This window comes from Pelodiscus sinensis, chromosome 14, assembly GCF_052426305.1.
Source record: "Pelodiscus sinensis isolate ZL-2025 chromosome 14, ASM5242630v1, whole genome shotgun sequence".
NCBI lineage: Eukaryota > Metazoa > Chordata > Testudines > Trionychidae > Pelodiscus > Pelodiscus sinensis.
In genome coordinates, this window is record NC_143065.1 from 13,674,037 (window position 1) to 13,688,706 (window position 14,670).

General features: G+C 50.0%; 1 long non-coding RNA gene across 1 annotated transcript in view; it reads right to left on the minus strand.

Moving 5' to 3' along the window:
- Positions 1–1,420: 1,420 nt before the first annotated feature.
- The window catches only part of LOC142830149 (uncharacterized), a 33,127-nt gene continuing 19,877 nt past the window's right edge, over positions 1,421–14,670 (minus strand). The window contains exons 2-3 of the long non-coding RNA XR_016350647.1: positions 7,132–7,259; positions 1,421–4,215 (exon numbers count right to left, since the gene is read on the minus strand). This is a non-coding gene — a long non-coding RNA (uncharacterized LOC142830149). The remainder of the gene's footprint in view (positions 4,216–7,131; positions 7,260–14,670) is intronic.

Sequence of the window (14,670 nt, forward strand, 5' to 3'; positions counted from 1 at the left end):
GCTAGACCAAGTCACTCCAATTAAACCAAGAGGCTTTTCTATTGTGATGATTTAAATACACAATTGATAATACCAAAGAAATGCAGAGTAGAACTTTCAATGCTTCAGTAGGCAAACTGTTCCCAAAACTCAAATCAAGGAAGCTCAAATCAAACCAGCACACAGATTCCAAAACAGAGCTCAAGAGTCAGGAAAAACAATTAAAAATGCTTTTGTAAAAGAGACTCTGGACAGAACTTTTAATGTAAGGTGACTACTACTCTAAAAGAACCAGGGAGAAGTATTATAACCCCTCCTTCTGACCTTTGGTTGTATTGTGAAGAATTTCTATTAGATGTTTGCTAGATTGTATTAGACACTATTGGAAGGATTATGGTTTGAAGAGACATAATACAAAGAACTTTGTGCGTGGGAGATTTCTTTATGAATTTAAATAATTTTCTATACGCCTCCTTGCAGTAGATGTTTGGCACTCCACTCCACATCTAGTTAGAGACTGAATTAAATCCATAGAATATTTCAGAAGCTGTACCTAAGCATCTTGCTATTCTAAAGAGTATAAAGTTTTATACATCGTTGTAAGAGGAGCCATCTCATCCTTTGTTTTCTTAAATCCAGAAAGGAGGTTTCAGGGATTTAGAAGTTGGAATGTTTTTTATATAAGAGATATATGTTCATATATATATATATATATAAATTTTATTGTACAACAAAAAATTCTTTGACCCTCTTTTGTTGTGTGTATATGTATATTATACATCGCATATAAAATATGCTGTACGTTTTCTTGAATTTTAACACACCAGTTTCATGTAATCAATTACACCTCTTTATGAAAAACTTTCAAAAACTTGGATTCTTTTTATTTGGGTGTTTTTTGGTTGAAGAAAGTTTTGCAGCTCGAATTCTTGGGGTGCTTTTTTCTTTTCATCTTAATTATGATGAGCATTTAAGTGTAAACACACTTATTTTTAATACAAGGAAATAAAATTATTTCTAAATTAGAGATTCCTAAACTGGTGATCTTTTATAAATGGGATTTTTTTTTAATTCCTCCGATACGGTTGACTCCATTGTCCTGGGTAAGCTTTGTGTTTGGAATTCCTGACTGCATTGCTTTATCAGGTGCTTCATATCTATATTGACCCATTCTATATAAATAAGTGTATAAACTCCAAGCCTTCCTTTGCCAGGGAGGGTAGTTACACTCTGGTTTGCTGTGGTACTTTGCTGTGTACTTGTGGCACTCGCGTTACTGTGTAAATAAACTAGTTTTATTACACTGAAAACCAGTTGTCATTGTCTTACTTTTCTATCATTCTTTCCTCTTTAGAAAAATACTGTGTTTACAGCAGGTCGGGGAGCTTATGGCTTGCTGGCTGGATCCAGTCCCCAGCCTTCCTTGATCTCGCCCAGGAGGCTCTGGGCTCCCCCACACATACTCACACTGCAGGGGAAGCAGCAGGGAGCCAGTGTTCAAGCATGACCAGCTCTGCCTGGTGGGGGGAGGAAGCTGCTCTGTGTTCTGCCGTCCCCCTGCCCCTTCAGATGGGGGAATGATCACACAGGGAATCTCAATGACCTCCTGAGGACTCTTCCAACCCTATGATTCTAGTGCTTGCCTGCAGGCTTTTCTACTGCTGCTCCCATTGGTCAGGAATCACAGCCAATGGGAGAGGTGGAGGAGAGTGCCTGCAGGTACAGGGCCACAGGAGCCACCTGTGCCCCTCCCACAGGAACTCTGCCAGGTAAGCACCCCAATCCTGTGCTGCCTCCCACATCCTACTTCCTGCCCAGACCACTCATCCCTATGCCAGCCTGCTTCTCCATCCTCCCATCCCACTGACAGCCCCCTTCACACTGAACCCCCAGAACTTAGGGGGATCACAAATTCCACTGGTTCCAGTCCCCCAGAAGAGTTAATCTGAGTCACGGTGCCCGAGTTGCATGAGTGAGACTGGAGGAGGGAAGGGGAGTTCAGCATCTCAGTGAAGGGTTGTTGGTGGGTTTGGGCGGGTTGGCTTCTCACTTGACCCCAACCCAATAAAAGGTTCCACGCTCCTGGTTTTCGGTAAAGATGGCCTCTTGCTGAATTATGGCAAATGCTGGGGGGGAGGGGAGGAATGTTTTATTACAAGGAAGCTGAATAATGTCCATTGTATTAATGAAGCAGGTGCAATGTTTAATGTCTCTGGGTCCATACAGAGAGATCAGACATACCATAATTAAGGCAGAGAATAGTTCAATCTTAATATTCATCCTCCCTGTGGGTTCTTTGCACTGTTCAGTCTACTTCAGCCTTGAGGGATTAACCGTTTCTAAAGAGAAGAGAATTTACACTCCATATTCATTTGATCTCTGGCTTCCCTCTCACTTAATACATTTTGTTACTGCCCTGAATGGAGACCTACTACTTGGGGGTGAGAGCTAAATCCTCTAAAGCAGTGGTTCCTAACCTGTGGTCTGCGTATCGATGCTGCCGGGGGTGGGTGGAGAGTTTAAAAATAAGGATCGTACTTTTTTTCTTTTTCCTCCCCCAGGGACGGGGGGGGGGGGGGTCTATGAAATGTTGTTAGATTGAAAAGGGGTCTGTATGCTCAAAAAGGTTGGGAACCACTGCTCTAAAGCAAGCATAGCTCATGCTCTTTAGTCTTGTGTCTAGGGACCCTCTAGTGGCAGCAGTGGAAACTACAACCACTTGTGTGGACTCCAGGCATATTCTGCATGATCAACTCTAAAGCTCTTACCACGTGGATATTTTCTAAGTTTGTCGTAGTTGCTAGCACCAACTCAGCTCCACTAGTGTTAACAATAATGGGAGCCCTACTGCAAAGAGGCCGCTGCTGCTGCTCTATTAACCACCATGCTCATTGGACTAGGGATGTTAAAATTAATCAGGAATTTCCATCGACTACTCAATTAGTCGATAAAGGGAAAAACTGCAGGGTGCTTAGCTCCTGGCTCTTACTACATTTAAAAGACAGAGGTGCAGCAGGTGACCAGGCATGAGCTGGGAATTAGCTGATTCCCAGCTAGTGCTCAGTCCCCCACTATGCCTCTGCCTTCCCTCCTTCCCCCGCAGAGACAGTGCTGGAGGGATCTGCCAAATAGAGGCGACAAGGCAGGAGAAGTGATATGCTTAAGGGGTAGTTGACCACTCGGCTAATAGTGAGGCAGCATGTTACACTAGAGCTCTAATTTTTTATAATGAAGCTGAGCCACTGTTCACGATTCTACCCTCGTACGGACAGGACTTAAATTGCCTGCTGTGAAAAAATAAAATGGCTTCAGTGGTTTTTTATATGTGGTGAGAAAACCAGCTGCTGTCAAGCCATTCATCTGCCACAGAACTGACATTTCAGATGCTCAGTTACCTTGAAGCATCTGGCCGAATGGAAGGTCCATTCAAAAGCAGACAGCAGTAGCTACAGGCAAGGACGCTCGGCAGCGTGTCATTCGGTAATCGTGTAACTGACATTTTCTCAGACATGATTAACCGCTAAGCGGCTCAGCATTCAAAGAGCTTGAAAGGGGTGGTGAGTGCAGCGTGACCGGACCCCTGCTGCTGGCACCAGATCCCCAGCCCTGCTAATCCCCTTGGCCACATTGCTCGGAAAGGGGAGTGGGGGAAGGGATGGAACAGAGGCAGAAAGAGGTAGGGTCTGGGACACAGCAGGGTTGTCCAGCCCTTCTCCAGACTGGGGAGGGGGTGTCCCCTTGCCTCCCCTCACCGGTCACTCCTGCTTGCTGGGGAGGCTTGTCCGTTGCTTGGGCAGGACGATGCCTCGGTCACTGGGCTTTATGCCCTGCTCTTCCTGCAGCAAGCTGGTGCCACTGAGCGACTTACACTCAAGTTGCTGCACGTGCTGCCTGGCACCCTGAAACAGGCTGACGGCCTCCTGACGGTAATCAGCCCTGAGGTCTTGGTAGGAGCCAGGGCAAGTGGAGCAATGCGGCCCCAACTCACTTTGCTCCCCTCACTGTGGTGCTCCACTTCTTCTTCGAGTGATGTCCCCGTGGGTGCTCCACTACAGGTGTCGGGCTCGTCCCGGCGCCGCAAACCGGAAATTTCTTAGTAGCAGTAGCCCCCTCCGGAGGACCGCGCATGCGCAGAGTGTCCCGCGGCGTTCGCGCCTTTTCTGCGTTGCACGGTCCGACCCGCCAGTTCCTCCTAACCGTCCACGGCCGCAGACGGATTTGGAACGCGCTCCTCTCCTGAGGAGAGATCATATAGTGAAAAAAATTAGATATATGTTCTGTTGTTTCCCAGTTAGCCCCTTCCCAACTTAGAGTTAGTCAGTTATATACCGTTAGTTAGAGTAGTTAATTGTTTAAAAAAAAAAAAAAAAAAAACTGTTATTTCAATTCCCCGTTATAATTCCGGGGGTTACATTCCAACAACCAGCCATGCCCGGTTCTCCCGGGTTCAAGAAGTGTGCCTCATGCGGCGAGGCTATGCCCGTGTCGGATGGCCACTCCTGCTGCATTCGCTGCCTAGGGGAGGGCCATATTCCTCAGAAGTGTGGCCATTGCGCCAAGCTAACGGCGCGCACAAGGCGCAATAGAGAGATGCGCCTTAAAATGCTCCTCTTCAACAAGGCTCTCCAGCCGCCGTCGACAACGGAGCGAGAGACCGCGGGTACTCATAAGGCCAGGGAAAAGGCCTCCGCTCCGTCCAGGAGTCTAAGGGCGGCAGAGTCGGGAGCCGCGTCGGGCCACCCGCAGGCAATGGAAAAGCCTTCAAAAGCCCGTAGCACATCAGCGCCGAGCCCCGCACTCTCTGTGGCATCGGCCCCGCCAACCCGTCCGGAGTCGGCACCATCATCGGCAGCACCGAGCCTCCGAGCGACACCGCAGCCAGATTCGGTGCGGTCCTTGGCACCGAAGCAATCGGCACCGTTGGCGCATGACCGCGCCCAAGCTGAGACGGCACCGGCGGCCGGCCCGGCACCGAAACCTAAGCAGGCACCCAAACCTAAGCCGCAACAGCCTAAGGCACCGGACACGGCACCGAGGAAGCACTCGGCACCCAGACCTCATCCAAAACCTAGCGACGCAGCTATTCCTCTCACTCCGGGCGCGTCGGCACCGCACCGACCAACCGCTGGACGTGGAGGAGCCGTCCCCGTCTCCCGTTTCGGCACCGGCTCCGACGACCCTACAGCCTCATGTTTCTAGAGAAGAAGTGCCTCCACCTTCCTCGTCTCCTGCGCCTTGATCACCACGCCTTCCAGGAGAAATCTCCGATGTGGCCTCGCTTGTCTCGATTCCAGGTAGCCCGGTCCCCCATACTTCTAGGGCGGTACCGACTAAGGCGCAAAGGAAGATGCATCATCCTCGTACCCCTTCTCCAGGCTCAGATAGGGCAGCCTTCTCCCCGGGACCTTCGATTTCACCACCTCAAAGACGGCGGAGCCACTACCATGAGTACTCTCCTACACGCCGATCTATAGATCCCCGAGAAGGTCCATCACACCGCCCCACTATCACCGCTCATACTACTCGAGATCGCCGTATCGTTATTCGTACCGCTCTCGTTCCCCTCGATCACCTACTCGCTCCCGCTACTATCGCCACAGGAGCACGATTTCCTATTCTCCACAGTACTCACATCGTGCGTCTCGCCATCGCTCACCGCATTCTGAGCATTCACAATCAATCACAAGGCGCTCGCCCTTGTCTCCGGACCGACAACCAATATACTCGCCACCACCAACTACCCAAGGCTCTATTCCACTGGCTCAACGCCCACCAGCGCCTACGGGAGATGCGTCCACGACTTCTGCCCCACAGGACGATACCACTCAGTCACCAGTGGCGGAACACCAGTCCGTGGCCTCCCTGACAGATGTCGCTTCCTCTTCCCCCGACGACGCGGTGTTTAATGACGAACCTCCTCTAGCGGACGATTACAAGCAATTCCATGAGCTTTTTACCCGGGTAGCGGACTCACAAAACCTACGCACCTCTGGGGCGCCTCCAAAACACCATGCTCTGCTTAGAAATTTGCAACAGTCCAACAAATCGAAGCTGGCTCTTCCTTTCGATGCCGCGATATTGGAGGTAGCTAATGACATCTGGCAAACCCCGGCATCTACGCCTCCTACCAACAAACGCACAGACAGGAAATATTTCATCGATGCCAAGGACGCAGAGTCTCTCTTTACCCATCCTGTCCCAAACTCTATTGTGGTTGATGCAGCCCAGCAAAAGGCGAGATCCGTGCAGGCGAGGAATTCCATCGCGGACAAAGAGGCCAAACGCCTGGATTTGCTAGGCAGAAAGGTGTATTCATCGGCAACGGCCACATTGAGGATGGCAAACTACTCCGCCCATCTTGCCAACCACGACTTCGACAATTATTCGAAGTTAGTGCCGCTGATACAGCATCTCCCACATTCAAAAAGGGAGGTACTGAAAGCCATAGTGCAAGAGGGTTACACAGTGGCCCGTAATGCGCTCCAGATATCTCTCGATATCGCGGACTCAGCTTCCCGCACGACGGCGACGTCGATCGTCAAGCGACGAGACTCTTGGCTCCACCTGGCTTCGGTGCCAAAGGATCTACACCCTGAGGTGGAGGACCTCCCCTTCGACCGAGCATCCCTGTTCGCCCAAAACACGGACCAAGGGTTTCACTCAGGAAAAGACTCTAGGAATACGTTAAGAACGCTAGGAATGTACACCCCACCCTTCAGGCGCAGGAGAGCTTGGCCGTATAGCAGGCAGAGGCCTCCTCCTTCCTCGGCTTCTTATTATCCCAATCAACGATTTAGACCATACGAGCAACATAGACAGAGGCAGCGCCCCCAACGTCGCCGCCAGCAATCTAACAAGACCAACAACCAACAACAATCTAGGCAACAAGTTTGACAGACTGATCGAGAGTCTGCGGACCATCCCCCAACTAGAACCCAATGCGCGAGTAACCAAACTCTTCAGCCGCCGTCTGTACCCCTACTCCCTTCGTTGGTTTGCCATCACCACGGACCGCTGGGTCAGGGAGATCGTAACCTCAGGACTCACCATTCCATTCTCCACTTTACCTCCCACCAACCCTCCCTCCCCACCCCTTTTCAGGGACCCCTCTCACGAAAATCTGTTACGACAGGAGGTCGTACATCTTCTTACCATAGGTGCGGTGGAAATAGTTCCTCCCGAATTCCAACGCAGGGGCTTCTATTCCCGATACTTCCTCACAGAGAAGAAGTCGGGGGGGATGGAGGCCGATACTAGACCTTCGCGGTCTCAACCGCCACCTGCGAAGATACAGATTCAAGATGGTTACTCTGGGTTCCATCATCCCAGCACTACACAGGGGGGATTGGTTCGCGTCTCTCGATTTACAGGACGCATACTTCCACATTCCTATCCATCCAGCTCACAGGAGATTGCTGCAGTTTACCGTCGGAGACGACCATTACCAATATGCGGTCCTTCCCTTCAGCCTATCCGCAGCTCCGAGAGTATTTTCAAAGACCATGGCAGTCGTAGCGGCGTACCTCCGTCGAGCGGGCATCACCATCTTTCCTTATCTCGACGACTACCTCCTCTCGGCTCCTTCGAGAGAACAAGCCGAGACGGCAGTTGCCACTACAAAAGGCATCTTCGAGACTCTTGGTCTAATTATCAATCTGCCAAAATCTACTCTAATTCCGGCCCAGTCCATCGTGTTCATTGGGGCCAGACTAGACTCTGCCACTGCTATGGCGTATCTGCCTACGGACAGAGCCGACACCATTCGAGACCTATCGAATGTCTTGCTTACAGCCCCAAAGGTTCCATACCTTACCTGCCTGAAACTATTGGGCCACATGGCCTCTACCACGTACGTCATAACCCATGCTCGCCTCCACATGCGATGTCTGCAACATTGGCTCCTCATAGCCTACAAACCGGGCATTACCAATATCAACAGTTTCACAACCGTCCCTGCCCAGGTCAAGAAATCACTCGCTTGGTGGGTTCAACCTGCCAATACTCTAGCAGGCGTTCCCTTCCAGGTCCAACCCCCATCCATTCAACTGACCACGGACGCGTCCCTAATAGGCTGGGGGGCACATATGTTACACTATCGGACTCAGGGACTATGGTCCCATCAGGAATCCCTACTCCATATAAACTTCCTGGAGCTCAGGGCAGTTTTCAACGCATGTCGCCACTTCGTCCGCCAGATTCAAGGACCTGTACGGCGGTTCCCTACGGACAACATATGCACGGTTTACTATATCAACCGGCAAGGCGGGGCCCGGTCCAGGACTTTGTGTGCGGAAGCAGTGTGCCTTTGGAACTGGGCGATTCGTCACGAGATCACGCTCACAGCTTCCTATCTCCCCGGCAAAACCAATACGATTGCGGACGCACTCAGCAGATCCTTCCATTCCCAACACGAATGGGAACTCCTTCACTCCGTAGCCCGCGATCTGTTTCAGAGATGGGGTTACCCAGAAATCGACCTCTTTGCCACTCGCGACAACAGGAAGTGCCGCTCTTACTGTTCAAGAGCAGGGATAGGCACCCAATCGATGGGGGATGCCTTCCTACTCAAGTGGGGAACATACCATCTCCTGTACGCTTTTCCCCCAATTCCGCTGATACCCCGAGTAATACAGAAAATACTATCAGACTCGGCGACAGTAATCCTGGTGGCTCCTTTCTGGCCGCGCCAGACTTGGCTCACGCAACTCATGCAGATGTCCGTGTCCAGACCTCAACGTCTTCCACGGATCAACAACTTGATCTCACAACAAAACGGCAACCTTCTCCACCCGGATGTCGACCGGTTGCACCTGACAGCTTGGCTCCTAACTGGCTCCAGGGCCTAGAATTAACCTGCTCCCAAGCGGTCAAGGATGTTCTCTTGCAAAGCAGACGCCACAGCACCCAACGATCCTACACCTATAAGTGGCATCGCTTCTCAGCCTGGTGCCAGCCACAAGCCATTAACCCCCTAAATGTGCAGATTCAGCGTATTCTAGACTATGTCCTGCATTTACATTCCCAAGGGTTGGCCGTTGCTTCGCTAAAAGTACACTTGGCAGCTATTTCGGCTTTTCACACTCCCATAGAGAGTTTTTCCGTCTTCTCCCATCCGCTTACGAAGAAATTCCTCAAGGGAATTTCCAATCTCTGTCCACCGCACAAACCTATCTCGCAGCCATGGGACCTTGGCCTTGTACTGGACACTCTTACCCGCCCACCATTTGAACCACTTGCGACTTGTGAGTTACAAATTCTCACGATTAAAGTTACCTTTCTCCTGGCGATAGCCTCAGCTCGGCGAGTCTCAGAGCTTGCAGCACTCTCGGCGGATCCTCCATACACAATATTCACTCAGCAGGGAGTCTCACTTAGATGTCATCCAGCCTTCTTGCCAAAAGTCAACTCGTCCTTTCATGTCAATGAGCCTATAATCTTCCCGACTTTCTACCCCAAGCCACACGCTACACCTGAGGAAGCCCGCTGGCACACTCTGGACATTAGAAGGGCGTTGGCATTTTATCTAGACAGAACACGTCCCTTCCGGAAGTCTCCGCGTTTGCTATTATCACTCGCTAATCGCTCTGAAGGTCATCAGCTGTCGTCACAACGTATTTCGTCACATATCGTTAACTGCATCACCCGTTGCTACAGCCTCAGGGGGAAGTCTCCACCCTGTCTGCCAACCGCACATTCAACCAGGAGTATGGCTGCCTTCACGGCTTTTATGAAAAATGTATCACTTAGGGACATATGCAGGGCAGCGACATGGTCGTCCGCATCCACTTTTGCTAGACACTATGCCCTTGACCGTCTCAAGGAGGCAGACACAGCAGTCGCTCAAGCAGTCCTTTCGTCCGTGCACAAGTAAATCCGAAGCACAATCAGTGCGAGGGTGACTGCTTCATACTCACCTGTAGTGGAGCACCCACGGGGACATCACTCGAAGAAGAAGAAAAGGTTACTCACCTTGTGCAGTAACTTCTGTTCTTCGAGATGTGTGTCCCCGTGGGTGCTCCACGACCCGCCCTCCTCCCTGCTTCGGAGCTCTCTCTTGTATCTTGCAGATGTTCCGGTTAGGAGGAACTGGCGGGTCGGACCGTGCAACGCAGAAAAGGCGCGAACGCCGCGGGACACTCGGCGCATGCGCGGTCCTCCGGAGGGGGCTACTGCTACTAAGAAATTTCCGGTTTGCGGCGCCGGGACGAGCCCGACACCTGTAGTGGAGCACCCACGGGGACACACATCTCAAAGAACAGAAGTTACTGCACAAGGTGAGTAACCTTTTCTTCCTGTGTGTGAGCACGGGACCGCCCCTCCCCCAGCAATGCAGCCGGAGGACTGCAGTGAGCGGGGGCTGTTGCTTTGCTTGCCCCACCACTGCCAATGAGGGGGAGACCAATGCTTCAGGCCCCAGTCCTTCCATTAGCTCCCCTGCCAGCTGCTGGCCTGCCTGCTGCCCCTCCCACCCATTGTGTTTCCATGTCACCTATGATAGGAGCCGCAATCACTCTGCACCGATTCGCAGCCTGTTCCTCCTCATCGGTACCTAAGAGGAGGGCCCATATACAGAAGGGGAAAGTTGCTCCCCGGTACTGAAGAGAGTTCATTTGAAATGTCTTCTGCTTTCGAACCAGCACTGGGGCTTATTTCAGCCTTTCATCCTAGGTTGCTTTTCTCATAGGAAAAGGCCTGGCGAGGGTGTTTCCTCACATTAAGGAACTGGTTCCCCCACCCCCACTCCCACTTTGTCCTGTTGACACTGCCCTTCAAGCCACTAGCAATGTGATCTGTTGCACCTCTTTTTGGGTGGCCCTAGGAGAGTTTCAGAGACCTGTCTGTCTCAGAATCCTTGCCTACAACCCTCTTCAAAGATAAAGTGCAGCTGGCTACATCCACGTTCAAAGTTTCTCCCAACAGTGGTTTCACAATTTCACTGAAACCAAGCAAATTTTATACCCAAATTCTATCCTAGGCGGTACACAGCTAGGGAGGAACAGCATCTGTACTCCTTGGACATTAGGTGGGCCCTGGCACTCTAAAATCATGGCAGACAGGGGAGATTCCAGAAGACTGGAAAAGGGCAAATATTGTGCCCATCTATAAAAAGGGGAATAAGAACAACCCAGGAAACTACAGACCGGTCAGTTTAACATCTGTCCCAGGGAAGATAATGGAACAGGTAATTAAGGAAATCATATGCAAACACTTGGAAGGTAATAAAGTGATAGGGAATAGCCAGCATGGATTTGTGAAGAACAAGTCATGCCAAACTAATCTGATAGCTTTCTTTGATAGGATAATGAGTCTTGTGGATAAGGGACTAAGGTGGATGTCATATACCTAGACTTTAGTAAGGCATTTGATACGGTCTCGCATGATATTCTTATTGATAAACTAGGCAAATATAACTTAGATAGGGCCACGATAAGGTGGGTGCATAATTGGCTGGATAACCCTAGTCAGAGAGTTGTTGGTAACGGTGCTAAATCCTGCTGGAAAGGGATAACAAGTGGAGTTCCGCAAGGGTCTGTTTTGGGACCCGTACTGTTCAATATCTTCATCAATGATGTAGATATTGGGATAGAGAGTACGCTTATTAAGTTTGCAGATGATACCAAACTGGGTGGGGTTGCAACTTCTTTGGAGGATAGGGACGTAATTCAAAATGACCTTAGCAAGTTAGAGAAATGGTCAGAGGTAAACAGGATGAGGTTTAATGAAGAGAAATGCAAAGTGCTCCACTTAGGAAGAAACAATCAGTTCCATGCATACAAGATGGGAAGCGACTGTGTAGGAAGGAGCATGGCGGAAAGGGATCTAGGGGTCATAGTGGACCACAAGTTGAATATGAGTCAACAATGTGATGCTGTTGCAAAAAAAGCAAATATGATTCTAGGTTGTATCAACAGGTGTGTTGTAAGCAAAACTCGTGAAGTCATTCTGCCGCTCTACTCTGCACTAGTTAGGCCTCAGCTGGAGTACTGTGTCCAGTTCTGGGCGCCACATTTCAAGAAAGATGTGGAGAAATTGGAAAGGGTACAGAGAAGAGAGACAAGAATGATTAAAAGTTTAGAGAATATGACCTATGAAGCCAGGCTTCACGAACTGGGCTTGTTTAGTTTGGAAAAAAGAAGATTAAGGGGGGACATGATAGCGGTTTTCAAATATCTAAAAGGGTGTCACAAGGAGGAAGCAGAAAATTTGTTCCTCTTGGTTTCTGAGGACAGGACAAGGAGTAATGGGCTTAAAGTGCAGCAAGGGAAGTTTAGATTTGACATTAGGAAAAAATTCCTAACTGTCAGGGTAGTCAAATGGAATAAATTGCCAAGGGAGGTGGTGGAATCTCCCTCTCTGGAGATATTTAAGAACAGGTTAGATAGACATCTGTCAGGGATGGTGTAGACAGAGCTTGGTCCTGCCTTGAGGGCGGGGGGCTGGACTTGATGACCTCTTGAGGTCCCTTCCAGTCCTATTATTCTATGATATTCAGAGGACCAAACCATTCTGTAGATCACCAAAAGGGCGCTCAGAGGATTTTGTCCTGGATCATGTTGTGCATGTTACCATGTGTGTTATGATTTTGCAGGGGTCCACCTTCTGCCAAACCTGACCGCTAACTCCACATGAGCTAGGAACATGGCAGAAGATACCTAGACTAAGTCCATAATCCAGGGATCTGCAGGGCTGTGACATCCTCAGCACACATTCTCTCTGCACACTCTGCCATCATCCAGCAAGCCAGAGACAATGCCCACTTTGGCCAAGCTATGTTGCAATCAGCTTGTCCTTAAAGTCTTCCCATGCAACGGCTTGTGAGTCACCGACATGGACATGTTGCTAACTTTTTATAACTATTGTTCAAGATGCACTGCACATGTGCGTTCCTCAACCTACCAGTCATCCCCTCTCCTGGAGTGATCAGCAAGAGGGGCGCACAAGCCAACAGATACCACTAAGGGGAAAAATTCCGGCAATGGTGCTCCTAGCACCCAGACACCTACATGAATGGACATGTGCACCGTGTTTTAAAGAGCAACCATTACAATAGCTTGTTAAGCATTTTTGATCATTTGTCCCTGTAGTAGTTGGCAACCTACATCAGCAGGAGGATCCTGTCACTGAAACCCCAGTCCAGTCTCCAACACAACACCATTATCTTCTGAACTGAGCAAGTGTCAGTTCTGAAAAAGAAACAAATTCACATTATCTCACTCACTATGCAAAATAAGGGAAAACCCATGTCCTATGTTGTATCCGAAATTGCATTTTCCTCTCTGGCTTCTGTAGAGTATAAAACATTGCCTCTATATAAAATCATAGTATGGTCACATCTTGAATACTGAATGCAGATCTGGTCACCCTGTCTAAAAAAAAAGATATATTGGATTTGGGGAAAGAGCAGAGAAGGGCAACAGAAATGATTAATGGGTAAGGAACAGCTTCCATATGAGGAGAGATCTAAAAAACTGGGACTTTTCAGCTTGGCAAAGAAATGACTGAAGGATAGGGAATATGTTTGAGATGTAAAAAGTCATGAATTGTGTGGGAAAATTCAATAAGGAAATGTTTTTTATTCCTTCACTAACATAACACAAGGTCACCCAATTACATTTATAGGCAGCAGATTTAAAACAAAACAAATTATTTCTTCATGGTCCACCTATGGGAACTCTTTGCCAGGGGATGGTGGAAAGGCCCACACTATAACACTGTTCCAATAAGGTTGGTGTAGCCTGTCAGGGGTCATGGAGGGGCTCTTCCCCCTCCAGGCCAGTGGGCGGCCCCTCCGCCTTAGTCCACTGAGTCTCTGTATTCCTGGGTCTTGGGCCTATAGCCAGACAAAAGCAGCAATTAATAACTCCCTGGCCCTCTTTGGGCTGGCAATTTCTAGTCCTGTGGCTCAGGCCGGCACTTGGGCTGGGCCCACAGTCCAGGGCCCTGGGGCAGGGTGGGTCAGCAAACAAACAGTCACAGTGTGACTGGCCCAGGCCCTGGTTCAGGGCAGGGCAGCAAACAATCGTGTCTCCTTGTTCCGGCAGAGAACTGACAAGTGCAGGCTGTTGGCCTGGAGTAGCAGAGTGGGGAGACTGCCACCCAGGGCTTGAATGGCAGGGAGGACACAGGCTCACCCACTCCACTGCATCCCCGCCCAGGGCCCGCAACACGCTGACCAGTGCTCTGGATTGGCCACACTAACGACAGCTATCCATGGGCTTCTTCCATTCTCCCCCATTGCTTACCTGGGCCCCAGCCAGTCCTCGGGGGATTTGGGGATTGACAGCTGTGGCAGGGGTTGAAGTTTCTCCCGGTCAAAGTCCAGCTGGGATCCCGTTGGTCCAGGCCAATCCTCAGCTTCCTACAAGTCCTCCACAGCCTCTCCATTCAGGAGCACATGGCAGGCATCTGGTTCCTCAGGCAGCTGGACCCAGACCGAACTCCTGGGATGGGCCCAGGTTCTGTCCAAGAGGGCTTACAGAAGGGCTCTTCCTATTCTAGGTTAGTGGGCGGCTAATCTGCCTCACTACAGTTGGATATTAGGAAACACTAATTCCCTAGGAGGGCGGTGAAGCACTGGAATGGGTTTCATAGGGAGGTGGTGGAATCTCCATCCCTAGAGGTTTTTAATGCAAGGCTTGACAAAGCCCTGGCTGGAATGATTTAATTGGGGGTTGATCCTGCATTCAGCAG